Genomic DNA, 12,814 nt, shown 5'->3' with positions numbered 1-12,814 from the left:
CTCGGTTCTCTGTGTTTAAGAGTGACTTATGGTTTGTCTCCCTCTCTGTTTTTATCTTATTTTTCCTTCCCTTTCCCTATGTTCATCTGTTGTGTTTCTTAAATGCCACATACGAGTGAAATCATACATTTGTCTTTCTCTGACTTCTTTTGCTTAGCATAATACACTCTAGTTCCAACCACATTGTTGCAAATGGCAAGATTTCACTCTTTTTGATTGCTGAGTAATATTCCGTTGTAGCTATATACCACATCCTTATCCATTCATCAGTTGATGGACATTTGGGCTTTTTCCATACTTCGGCTATTGTCGATAGTGTTGCTGTAACCATCGGGGTGCATGTGCCCCTTCAGTTCAGCACTTCTGTATCCTTTGGATAAATTCCTAGTAGTGCTATTGCTGGGTCGTAGGGTATTTCTATTTTTAATTTTTTGAGGAACCTCCATGCTTTTTTCCAGAGTGGCTGCACCAGTTTGCATTCCCACCAGCGGCACAAAAGTGTTCCCCTTGTTCCGCATCCTTGCCAACATCTGTTGTTGCCTGAGTTGTTAATGGTAGCCATTCTGACAGGGGTGAGGTGGTATCTCAGTGTGGTTTTGATTTGCATTTCCCTGATGATGAGTGATGTTGAGCATCTTTTCATGTGTCTGTTAGCCATCTGGATGTCTTCTTTGGAAAAGTGTCTATTCATGTCTTTAAGGAGCATGGCTTTTAAAGTTGAGAGATGAAGTACTGATTTTGATTGACCCTTTCTTTGCGACCTTTAACAAAATTGCCTTGGCTATGAGATTGATTTTTTTTTTTCATCTCTCAAATAACACCCACATAGTAAATGATCAAATGACACATTCATTCACAATATTAAATGAATACATGTACCACTTGTGGAAATGCTTTACAAAATCTGTAGTTCTACACAGATGTTAGAAGTTGTGATTATTACTGCCCCAAAGTGGCTAAGAATGTCAGGAGTGGGGTATTACTGAAGCCTAGGGTTGTTTCAAGAAGGTAGGGAGAGATCAAAAGTATGAAGTGCTTGCTGCACTGGGAAGATAAGGTTTAAGAATCCATTGGACTTAGGGACCTGGAAGTTGTTGGCTTTGAGTTTGAGCAGTGTTAGTGGAGTGGCAGAAAGAAAACCCATATTGTCAAGTGAGTTGAGTAGGTGATGAGCAAATGGAGATGTGTTTGTAGGCAACTCTTCGGAGAAGTCAGACTTTGAAGGGGAAAGAGGACATGAGTAGGCGAGGAGTGGGGTGGAGGGAGAGTTGTGTTAAGCTCAGAGGCTGAAGACAGTGTGGAGAGTTCCTGAGAAGGGGGAGCTGATAGAATCAGAACTCGGAGGGTTGGGAGAGAGGAAAGATGCCTTTATTGGGACAGGAGCGATGAAAGAGCAGAGGCGGATGGCAGGTGCATCAGGGTGGAGGGAAGTTGTGGGCATTAGGTGAGGTTGGCAAGGAGTTTATCTGCTGAAAATGATGGGGTGGGGAAGGTCTGAGGCATGAGAAATCCAGTCAACTGGTAGAGACAGACGCGTGTCCAGATCACTGGAGAAGTGGGAGAGTACCAAGTGCTTGGGGGCTTCATGGGCAGGCAGACAGGAGCAGGGGGAATGGTGTTTAAGCACGTGTTAGAGCAAGAGTTGAGCTCTAGAAGAAAGCAAGCTGGCAAATTAAATGTCAGATAAAAGTCAAATATTTCTTCCCCTAACCAGTTCTCATGGGATATAAAATGTTACTAACCTGACCCTTGTTTTCCTGTCCTTGGGACTTAGGTCATGTGAACACATGATATATCTGAGGGTTTTACAGCATGCCTTTGCCATAATTTAATACATCCAGTAAGTTAATAATCCATTATAATTACAACAGTATTTGTTTTGGAGATAAAGGAAAATTGAAGAATGTTAAATAAATAAAACTTAAGGCAAATATTTGAACCTTAGTTGGTTTTCAAATATTTGAACCAATAACTTGGTTATTACTGTGCATTGGTCTTTCAGCCCTCCTGGGGTTAAGAAATGGATAATTTGCTCTATCATGATATTATAACTTTGATAATTTTCGTCTGTGACTGTTTTTACAAGAGTACTCTCAGCGTTAACTGTTTCCAACACTCAAAAATTAAACGTCAATTGAAAATATTGTGAACATAATGTAAGAGTTTGGTAAAGTTGCTTCCTGGATATCTTCGGTCTGTTAAAAATGTAGGTAAGCAACACTGTTTTTTTCTAAAATACACGGCATTTAGGGGTGCCTGGCTGGCTCAGTTGGTGGAGCGTGCAACTCTTGATCTCAGAGTCTTGAGTTTGAGGCCCATGTTGGGTGTAGAGATGACTTAAAAAATAAAATCTTAGGGGTGCCTGGGTGGCTCAGTCGGTTAAGTGTCTGACTTCAGCTCAAGTCATGATGTCAGAGTTCATGGGCTTGAACCCTGTATCGGGCTCTGTGCTGATGGCTCAGAGCCTGGAGCCTGCTTCGGATTCTGACCCTCCCCCTCTTGCTCTCCTCTCCCTCTCTGACCCTCCCCCACTTGCTCTGTCTCTCTCTCTCTCTCTTTCTCTCTGTCTCTCAAAAATAAACATTAAAAAATTTTTTTAATATAAAATCTTAAAAAAATTTATATGGTATGTAGATGCTGGACATTATATTGTGAGACACTTTGCTCTAGCAATGGGGAATCAACCCAGGGCAAATGGAAACACTTCCCAGAGGACAAGGTCCATCCCAGGCGGTGAAGGGAAACAGCATCTCCTTTAAAGAAAAGGCTTGGAAACAACGTAATTTAAATTTGCCTCAGGTCTCCTGCGCAGCTCCTTCCACTGAAGTGTATTTAAAGAACAGCGGTGTGATCGTGAGTTAACACGTTAATCCCTTTTATAAAAGGGATTTTCAGGCACTGGCCCTGAATAAAAAGAGGGTGATGGTGATGGAGTTCTAGACTAATGAGGTAGTTTTTTATTTTTGAAAACTTACATGGAATGTGCAGTCTTTGGAAATGTTTGGAATCATTTCAAAGTCATTTCCCTGAAGTATTTACCATACCACGTGCAGACTTAACTAACTAGAGGTAGTCTAGATACGTGTGTTCAACCACACCTCTCTCCCTGCAATTGCCCTTGCCAACTGTAGCTCCCGTGTTGAAAAATATTGATGATGGTAAAAAATCAATGCTCCACAGAGCTACTTGAGAAATGAAGACTTCTGTTTTTGGAAGTCTTTTCACTTGTATTTTTTTTCCCTTTGGACATTAGTTTTACTTGGTGAAAAATAATTTTTTACTGTCATCTTTTAGTGTGTGTGTGTGTGTGCCAAATATTTCAAACACTTAAGAATAGACAATAAGGATATTTAGAGACATCTGGCTATGGCAGTGTGATGAGGTCAGCCAATAATTCCTCTCTGCAAAAAAAAAAAAAAAAAAAAGGAAACAAAAATGATCAAAAAATAACCATTTTGGGGCCCTGGTAATTGACCAAAGACAGGCAAGAAACTGAAAATTGTTGATTTTTGAAAAACATCTAGAGCTTCAGATGAGAACCCCTGGAGTCTCTAGCCTTCCTGCCCAGGAAGGAAGGTTTGGCTCTCCAACCCCCCTCCCCCCCCTTCTCCCCAGTTTTCCCAGCACCAAGCCAATCATGCAAACCAGCAGCCTTCTTGCCTGAGGGGAGGGACTCATGGTGGGAGGTGTAGGCTGTGCAAAAACTGTTGACTTGGAAACTGAAGAAAACTCAGCTTTGCTAGTCTTGAGATTGCAACTCCAGATAGGGCGAGGAGCCGACCACTGGACATTTAGCAGGGAGACTCTGGAACTGAGAAAGCCGTGGAGGACCTGGTCTTCGAGCGTTTTTCACTCCACACAGGTCCGTCGGCCATGGATGGGAGCCACATGGGTTCAAGGTGTTTAATGAGCAAAGTCTCTGCTGACCATTAAGCCATGGAGGGGCAACCTCGGGAAAGCAGAGCACGGGACAGAAATAAGAATATAAAAACAGCAGAGACATCACAGCTGCACTCTCCCATGGGGGAGACAGATTTCCTCAGTTTCAGTCGAATCAAGTTTTAAATATCAGAAAAAATACAAAAGAATACTGTAGTGGCTACAATATAATCCAAATTGTCCAGAGTTCAATTAAAAGAAAATGTGAGTAATACAAAGAAGAAAGCATGACCCATGCTCAGGAAAAAAGCAGTCAGAAGAAACTGACCAACTGTTAAAAGTTCAAATGTTGGATTTAGCCCACAAAATCTTGCAAGCAGTGGTTGCAAGTACAAACATTAAAGTATGGAAACAAAAAACTAAAGTATGTTCAAAGGATACAGAATAAACATTTGCATACTCATAACCCAGCCTTATCAAATCTTACCATTATGTCATATGTATATTTTTTAATTTCGTTTTGAATGACAGAGCATGAGCAGGGGAGGGGCAGAGAGAGAGGGAGACACAGAATCGGAAGCAGGCTCCAGGCTCTGAGCTGTCAGCGCAGAGCCTGACGCAGGGCTTGAACCCAGGAACTGTGAGATCATGACCTGAGCTGAAGTCAGATGCTCAACCAGCTGAGCCACCCTGGCACCCCAACATTACGTCATAATATTTTCTAAGGAATTAAACTTTTTATTAGAGAAGATTTTGAACATACCCACGAAAGCAGAGGAGGCAGCAAAACGAGCCCATGTACCCAGTACCAGCTTCCATGATTATCAACTTGGGTCTGTCACTTCCGGCTTCATCTTGTGCCACTTTGTTCCTTGTTTTTATTTTGAAAGCGTTCTCGCACAGCATGTCTTAAAACTGTTACAAATAAGGAGGCAATTTTGTTACTTTGTGTGGGACAATGGAGATGATCGAATAATGTATGCTGCTTCCGTTCCTGAATTCTCCCACAGCGTGTTGTTAAAATTTGACATCCCATCTGGATACATAGGCTTGCAAAGGCTACATTTGGTGTTACAAGTCCTTTCTTTCATGCAGTATGATGACATATGTGACAGTCGTGTTTTTTATTTTTTTCTGGCAAAATTAAGAGTTGACCGGTAATATCGTTCTCTCTTTGAGGGTGTTGATTTTACTGGTCTGGTAAATTGAAGAATTTGGGAACCGATAATCTTATGTGGATTATAAATAGGAAATGAGGTCATTTGAACATCATGCCATCATAAAATTATATTATGTCTGCCCCTAAACTCAAGTCACTTTAAGTGTCAGGAAACAAATAGACAAAAACGAAATAGAGATGGCAAATAGAAGATTGCCATTAGCCATTTTTCGTGAGCATGACTCTGGGACTCCGTGGCAAAGGGTGTGCCTGCCTAAAGTCTTTTTTATGGTAGATATCCCATATTTTTCACATGGTTACATGTTTAAACCATAGCCAGTTAAAATAATCCACGAGAAAAGCCCAGGTGTTTTCACAATTTGCTGAATTTCCTGAGAATCCCAAGCATGTACAGAAAATTCTGACATCCTTCAACAAGTTCATTACCTTAAAGTACAGTTAGAGACCCCATGTGATAGGAGAAGAAACCCTGAAAACCTGGGTTCCAATTTCTGTTCTGCCTCTAATTCTACGATCTTCGTTAAATTAGTCTCTCTTGGCTTTTGTTTTTCCATTTGTAAAATTAGGGGGTTACAGTAAATGATTTATAAGTTTCAGGACTCGGTCACCCCCTCCAGGCAACGTCCTTTTTAACATTCTTAAGACTGGTGGGGACTCTTCCTCGTGCCCTCCCTTGGCCAATGCAAACTGACTTCCACTATAGAGAAATGGGGCAGGGAGGCGGGGGGTGGGGGGAGTTCCAAAACCTCTATTGAGGGCCTGCTGTGCGTTGGCACCTGCTGGGTACTTTTGAACGTATCTTCATTGCAGCTAGCATGTTGTGATTTTTGCCCCATTTTTTATAGCTGAAACCTGAAGCTCTCAGCAAAGTTAAAAATTTCACTTAGGGTTCTGTATTGGTCAGTGTTCTCCAGAGAAACAGAACCAACATTTTATTTTTATTTACTTATTTTTTCAATGTTTTACTTATTTTTGAGCGAGAGAGACACGGAGCGTGAGTGGGGCAGGGGCAGAGAGAGGAAGACACAGAATCCAAAGCAGGCTCCAGGCTCTGAGCTGTCAGCACAGAGCCCGACGCGGGGCTCGAACTCACAAACCGCGAGATCATGACCTGAGCCGAAGTCAGACGCCTGACTGAGCCACCCAGGCGCCCGCAGAACCAATATTTTAAAAGCTCACTATATGCTTAACATGAACATGACACAGGGCAGAAACCATGAAGGATGGCATTGAGACATCCATATTTATTTACATAAATATGTAAAATGTATGGGTTTAAAAAATGTCATTAGATTAGGGGCACCTGGGTGGCTCTGTTGGTTAAGCGTCCAACTCTTGATTTTGGCTCAGGTCATGATCTCACGGTTTGCAGGTTCAAGCTCTGCCTCGGGTTCTGCACTGACAGCAGGGAGCCTGCTCCATTCTCTCTGTCTCCCTCTCTCTCTGCCCCTCCCTTGCTTGCTCTCTCACACAAAATAAACATTAAGACAACTTCATTAGATTAAAAGGCAAAAGACAAACTGAGGGAAGTATTTGTAACATAGATGACAATGGAGAACTACCTTTACTTTAGAAATAGAAATAGGCAAAGAAAATAGAGCAAGTGACGCCCCTTAGGGTTTCTGGCAGAGGCTGCTGCTTGCCTTCTGATGTCTGTTCTCTGCTTTCACAGTGAGAGAACTCCAGATTTTTTAGGTGAATCGGTTGGTGATCTCTCAGGACACAGGCTACATCAGCCAGTGTCCCTTGTGGCTAGGTGCTTCTCAACTTCTATCCTGCTTCCTGAAATGTGAGTGTGACGGTGGTGCGCCATTTTGGACCCAGTAGAGGGAGGTCAACACTCTAGAGATTGCCAAGCACAAGGTACTGGGAGCCTGAATCTCTGGTGCTTTAAAGGGATATTTTAAAGTTATTATTATTATTATTATTATTACCATTATTATTTTAGAGAGACACACACACAGAGTATGAGTGGAGGAAGGGCAGAGAGAGAGGGAGACACAGAATCTGAAGCAGGCTCCAGGCTCTGTGCTGACAGCTCAGAGCCTGATGTGGGGCTCAAACCCATGATCCGCGAGATCATGACCTGAGCCAAAGTTGGACGCTCAACCAACTGAGCCACCCAGGTGCCCCCCGAGGTATTTCTATCTAAAAAAAAAAAAAAAAAAAAAAAAAAATCAACACAAACCCCCACCACCAACAACCCCAAACCAAAAACAACCACTAGGATGGAGTCCTTTTGACTCATGTATTTATTAGTTCACAGAGAGTGAACTAATTACCTTGATGTGGTGCCTGATAAGTCAGGAGAGGAAATGGATTTGGAGAAAGAGCCCATAAGGAGTTGAACATTTGGGTCTGCAGAGCAAGAGAGATGCTAGGGATTGTGAGAGGGCTTTATTCAAGAGTCATCTGCATAATGCTGACAGTTTATGGGACCTATGTGTGAGACCAGTGACTATTCCCAGGACGGAAGTGGGAAAGAGTTGAGCAGCAGGATCTAACTTTGGGGGACTCTTTGGTTAGGGAGGAGGAGAAAGACAGGGGGCTGGAGAAAATGCAGACTCATAGTGGGCAAGCCAGGATAACTTAAAGTCTTCAAGACAGGAGGGGAGAAGATAGGTCATTATGCTCAAATCCTTCAGAGGGTCAAAGGAACCGTCAGGAATGGAGAAAAGGTCATTGCATTTGGCCATGAGATCACTGGAAAACTCAGGAAGTACCATTTTGAGTGAATGGTGGGGCATGGCGGGAAGTCGGAGGGCTAAGGTGGGACTAGGTGGTGAGGGGGCGGCTGACACACAGAGGAGGCTGAGAAAGAGAGGAGGAGGAGAAGATCAGGACTCAGGGGCATCAGGACAATAGAAATTCCCCCCTCCACCATTTGGGAAGACCTGTGCCTTCCTTGGGCACTGGTGGTTATTCTAGTTTTCTGATTGTTTGGGGCCAAGTTTGGATAATGTAAGAAGTGAGAGCCTTTATGAATGCTAAGAAAAGAAGAAAAGGTAATGATGGGAGGGACCATGGAGTTCTAAGCATTTGTGGGCAGCTAGGAGGGAAGCAGCCATGTAAGGAGCAAGTCAGAGAAAGCAAATCTCAGTAACTGGAAAGAATGAGGGCCCTGGAGCCAAATAGGCTTGGTGTGGGCTGGAATTTGGACTGCTCATTGTCTACGGGGCCCTAATCTCCCTGGGTCTTTTCTTCATCTGCATAATGCAGGGTTTCCTATTTTACAGGGTTATTAAGGGGGTCAAAGGAGAGGGTTTGTGTGGAGTCTAGACATTCAATAACATCCTCTTCCCTGTTTTGCTTTTGCTTCCAGAAAGGCATTGTGATGTGATTATTTGGGGCAGTAAAACATTAAACAATTTAATATTAATAGTCAAAATATATCGTTAAATGTATAATTTTGTGAATTTCCCCCCTAATTTTAATATCGTCTTTTTTTTTTTTTTAAGAAAAATAGCCCATCTGTCTTCCAATTTACGGCACAGTGAAGATATTGACCCTCATTGGAGCCAGGAAGGTCCCACTCAGTAGATGATAAACTCTCATATGTTCACTGCAATGTACATTTTGTGAGGTTGTTTCATCGTTGTGATTGTACCTGATTCTGATGATGGCGGGAGGGGCAGATGTTGGGATTTCTATGCAGCAATGAAGAAAAGGAAAACCACTTAGGGAAGTGGTGATCTCTAGGAGCCAACAAGGGTCCCAGGGACAGGTAAGCTGGTGGCCTTCCACCAGTGGAGTGGCCCCAAAAGGTTGAAGAAACAGAAGCGGGTCGGTGCCAACCTGGACAGAGCACATCACTCCAGCACCTGTCTTGGTCAATTATTTATTCACAACTCTGATAAAGTCAAGTAAGTCACAGTCAGCAGATAACATAGTTGTCAAAGCTGGGGTGATACTTAATAATTTACATAGTAAAATTCATGTTGAAAAAGATCTTGAGGGTCGCCTGGGTGGCTCAGTTGGTTAAACGTCCGACTTTGGCTCAGGTCACGATCTCACAGTTTGTGAGTTCGAGCCCCGCGTCGGGCTCTGTGCTGACAGCCCAGAGCCTGGAGCCTGCTTCGGATTCGGTGTCTCCCTCTCTCTCTGCCCCTCCCCTGCTCACGCTCTGTGTCTCTCTGCCTTTCAATAATGAATAAACGTTAAAAAATTTTTTTTAAAGAAAAACATCTTGAACAGTGGATGAAAATTTAAGAGGGGCCCATGAAAAACCTTGTTCTCTGTTAAGGAGGACTGGCAGTCCAAGTACAGGATGAAAGCGAAGGTGTTAAGCAGCCTGTGTATCACGGATTGTTTCTGTTGATGTCAGTTCAGTACGAGCCAGAAGGCTGATGCAGCCACTGGAGGAGAAGCTGGAGTAGGCAGCAGCAGGGTCATGTGACCTGTGAGGAGCTGCTGAAAGAACTGGGGGGTGCTCAGCCCCCAGGAAGGGGATACCAGCACTGGCAAGAGGTGGAGCTGTTTTCATGAAAAGAAGATGGTAGAAGGTGAGTAGCCCACGTGGAGGGGAGAATTAGGACCCCTGGAGGCAGTTGCATATAGGGAAGCAGATTTGAGTTCAACTCAAGACAGAACTTTCTAACAGTCTGAGCTGTTCAACAGATACCTGGGCTGTTTTATGAGGTTATGATTCTCTTTGTCCGTGGATGCTGATAATTTGCTGGTTACTAAAGATATTTTGGGGGGGGGGATTGTATAGGGTAAGGAATTGGGCACAGTGACACTCATGAGGATAACTCACTTTTATTTTATTCTCACATCAACCCTGAGAGGTAACTGTTATCTCCATTTTGCAGATAAGGAAACCAAGATGCAGAGAGGTGAAGTGATTCACCCAAGGTCACCCAACAGGTAGGTGGCAAAACCAAGACAAAGACCCAAGCCTTTCATTGCAACCCTAACTCTCTTCCCTCTTCCAAACTTAGAGTTTTAAATGGAAACAATCTCTGGTCCAAGATGGATGCCTGGAAAGTTTTGTTTTCAAGATCCTCAATTTGCTCATGTAGACAACAGGCATATTGATTTTCTCTCCCTCCTTTTCCTTCCAGAAGGTTGATAGTATGGGCACCCGGGTGGCTCAGTCGGTTAAGCGTCTGACTCTTGGTTTTGGCTCAGGTCATGATCTCATAGTTCGTGAGTTTGAGTCCCACATCAGTCTCCTCAATGACAGTGCAGAGCCTGCTTGGGATTCTCTCTCTCTGCCTCTCTCTCTCTCCATCTCTGTCAAAATAAATAAATAAACTTAAAAAAAAAAAAAAAAGAAGGTTGATAGAATAAGTGAGGCATATGAACTAAGTCATTTAAAACTCTTCTACCCCCCAAATAGCTCTACATAAATAGAATATATGTGTATATTAAAGTAACCTCATATTTTGGATACGTAATACATGCTTGTGGTCCAAAATTCAAATTTTACCCAAAGGTGAGCAGGGGAGAGCAAATTTTTCTTTTAATTCTTTTCCCTAGCTGCCTACCAAACGTCCTTCCTAGAAGACAAAAAATGCTAACAGTTTCTCACGTTATCATTCAGGAAACGTCTTTTCTCTATATATACAAGCAAGAACTTGTGGATATATATTTTTTTCTCAAATGGTGGCACGCTCTTTACAGTTCTACAACTTGCTTTTTTACGTATTGCTACATTAGATGAAGCTATGTGAAATCACTAACATTCTGCCAGTTTGACTCTACTGCAAACCCTTCAATGTTAGCATGCAAGGAGCTAGTTTAGTCCTTTAAAAAAATGGGTAACATACATAAGACCCTCCAAGTCCTAAGCGTATACTGTGTAACCAGTTACCCAGATTGATAATTCGAATGTTATCAGCAGAAATGCCCTTCGCAATCACTACCTCCCTCAGAATTCTATATAAAAGGAGTCATCCAGTATGTATGCTTATTTACCTAGCTTTTATTGTCAGTTGCATAATTGTCCAGTTTGGGAAGTCCCTTACTTTATTTAACCCTGTTGGTACCCAACTGAAGGATGTTAAGGCTCTTTATAAACTTTCACAAGTGGGATCAGTGAACAACCTTGGAAATCTCTACACCCAACGTGGGGCTCAAACCCACGACCCCGAGATCCAGAGTCTCGTGCTCCTCCCTCCGAGCCAGCCAGGTGGCCCAATAAAATGTATTTTTAAAGAATGTTCTATTGGGGTTCCTGGTGGCTCAGTTGGTTAAGCGTGTGACTCTTGGTTTCAGCTCAGGTCGTGATCTCACGGTTTATGAGTTCTAGCTCTGCATCGGGCTCTGTGCTAACAGTGGGGAACCTGCTTGGGATTCTCTCTCTCTGCCCCTCCCCACTTCTCTCTCTCTCTCTCAAAATAAATAAACTTAAAAAAAGAAGTAAACAATGTTTTGTTATGGGAAATTTTCAACATACACAAAGTAAATAGGAGAGCATAATGGACACGGCTTCAAGAACTATTAGTATTCTGCTATTTGTTGTTGAATGCACTCTTACTTTTATTACTTTTTGAAGTTTTTGGCACACCTGGGTGGCTCAGTTACACGTCCAACTTCAGCTCAGGTCATGATCTTGCAGTTCCTGGGTTCGAGCCCTGCGTCGGATCTGTGCTGACAGCTCAGAGCCTGGAGCCTGCTTTGCATTCTGTGTCTCCCCCTCTCTCCGCTCCTCCCCCACTCACGCTCTGTCTCTCTCTCTTTCTCTCTCTAAAAAAAAAAAATAAATAAAAACGTTAAAAAAATTTAACGTTTTTATTTTATTTATTTATTTATTTTTTTAAATTTTTTTTTCAACGTTTATTTATTTTTGGGACAGAGAGAGACGGAGCATGAACGGGCGAGGGGCAGAGAGAGAGGGAGACACAGAATCGGAAACAGGCTCCAGGCTCCGAGCCATCAGCCCAGAGCCCGACGCGGGGCTCGAACTCCCGGACCGCGAGATCGTGACCTGGCTGAAGTCGGACGCTTAACCGACTGCGCCACCCAGGCGCCCCTAACGTTTTTATTTTTATTTAAGCAATCTCTAGACCCAACCTGGGGCCCACACTCATGACCCCCAAGTCGAGGGTAGCATGCTCTTCTGACTGAGCCAGCCAGGCTTCCCTGAATGCATGTTTAGAGTAGGATTCCATTTATTTACTAAAAAGATTGGCCTCTGGGAAGGCTAACTATGTAGACTTTGGAGTCTCAGCTGTCTCAGTGAATAGCTGTGTGACCATGGGGGAGTTAAGGAACCTCTCTTCATCTCACTCTACTGCAACGTAGATACTAATCCCTACTGCATGGAGTTAAGGTGAGGAGAAAGGATTTCATCAGTGCCTTCCCAGCTGTAAGTAGGGCTTTGATGAGGGGCCCATGGGGAGATGCAGGGAGGAGAGGGGCTGCTGCCGATCCAACCATCCTCTTTCATAGACTAGTGTCTCTGAGAAGACTTCATTCCACAGAAAGATTCCAATGCTTAAAAACAGAAAGAAAGGAAGGAATAGTTTGCAACCACTGATCCCACGAACGTAAAACACTTAACATCATGCCTCTTGTTCTTATCCATCATTCTGCTTTCCCTGACTGTCCTTTTTTGTCTTCTCAAATCTGTTTCACTCGTTAAAATCATTTTCGAGTCGAGGATTTTTTTTTTTTTTAATTAAAAAAATTCCCAGCTGGATTGAGATGTCACATTGAGGACGTGTAAGGTGCACGGTTTCTGGATATTTTCACTGAAGTCAGAACATGCCCCTCCAGAATCAGGGGGTGAGGGCGGGGCGGGGCGAGCGT

This window comes from Herpailurus yagouaroundi, unplaced genomic scaffold, assembly GCF_014898765.1.
Source record: "Herpailurus yagouaroundi ecotype Mexico unplaced genomic scaffold, PumYag 141, whole genome shotgun sequence".
In the NCBI taxonomy this organism is placed as follows: domain Eukaryota; kingdom Metazoa; phylum Chordata; class Mammalia; order Carnivora; family Felidae; genus Herpailurus; species Herpailurus yagouaroundi.
Note: the sequence above shows the minus strand (reverse complement) of the source record.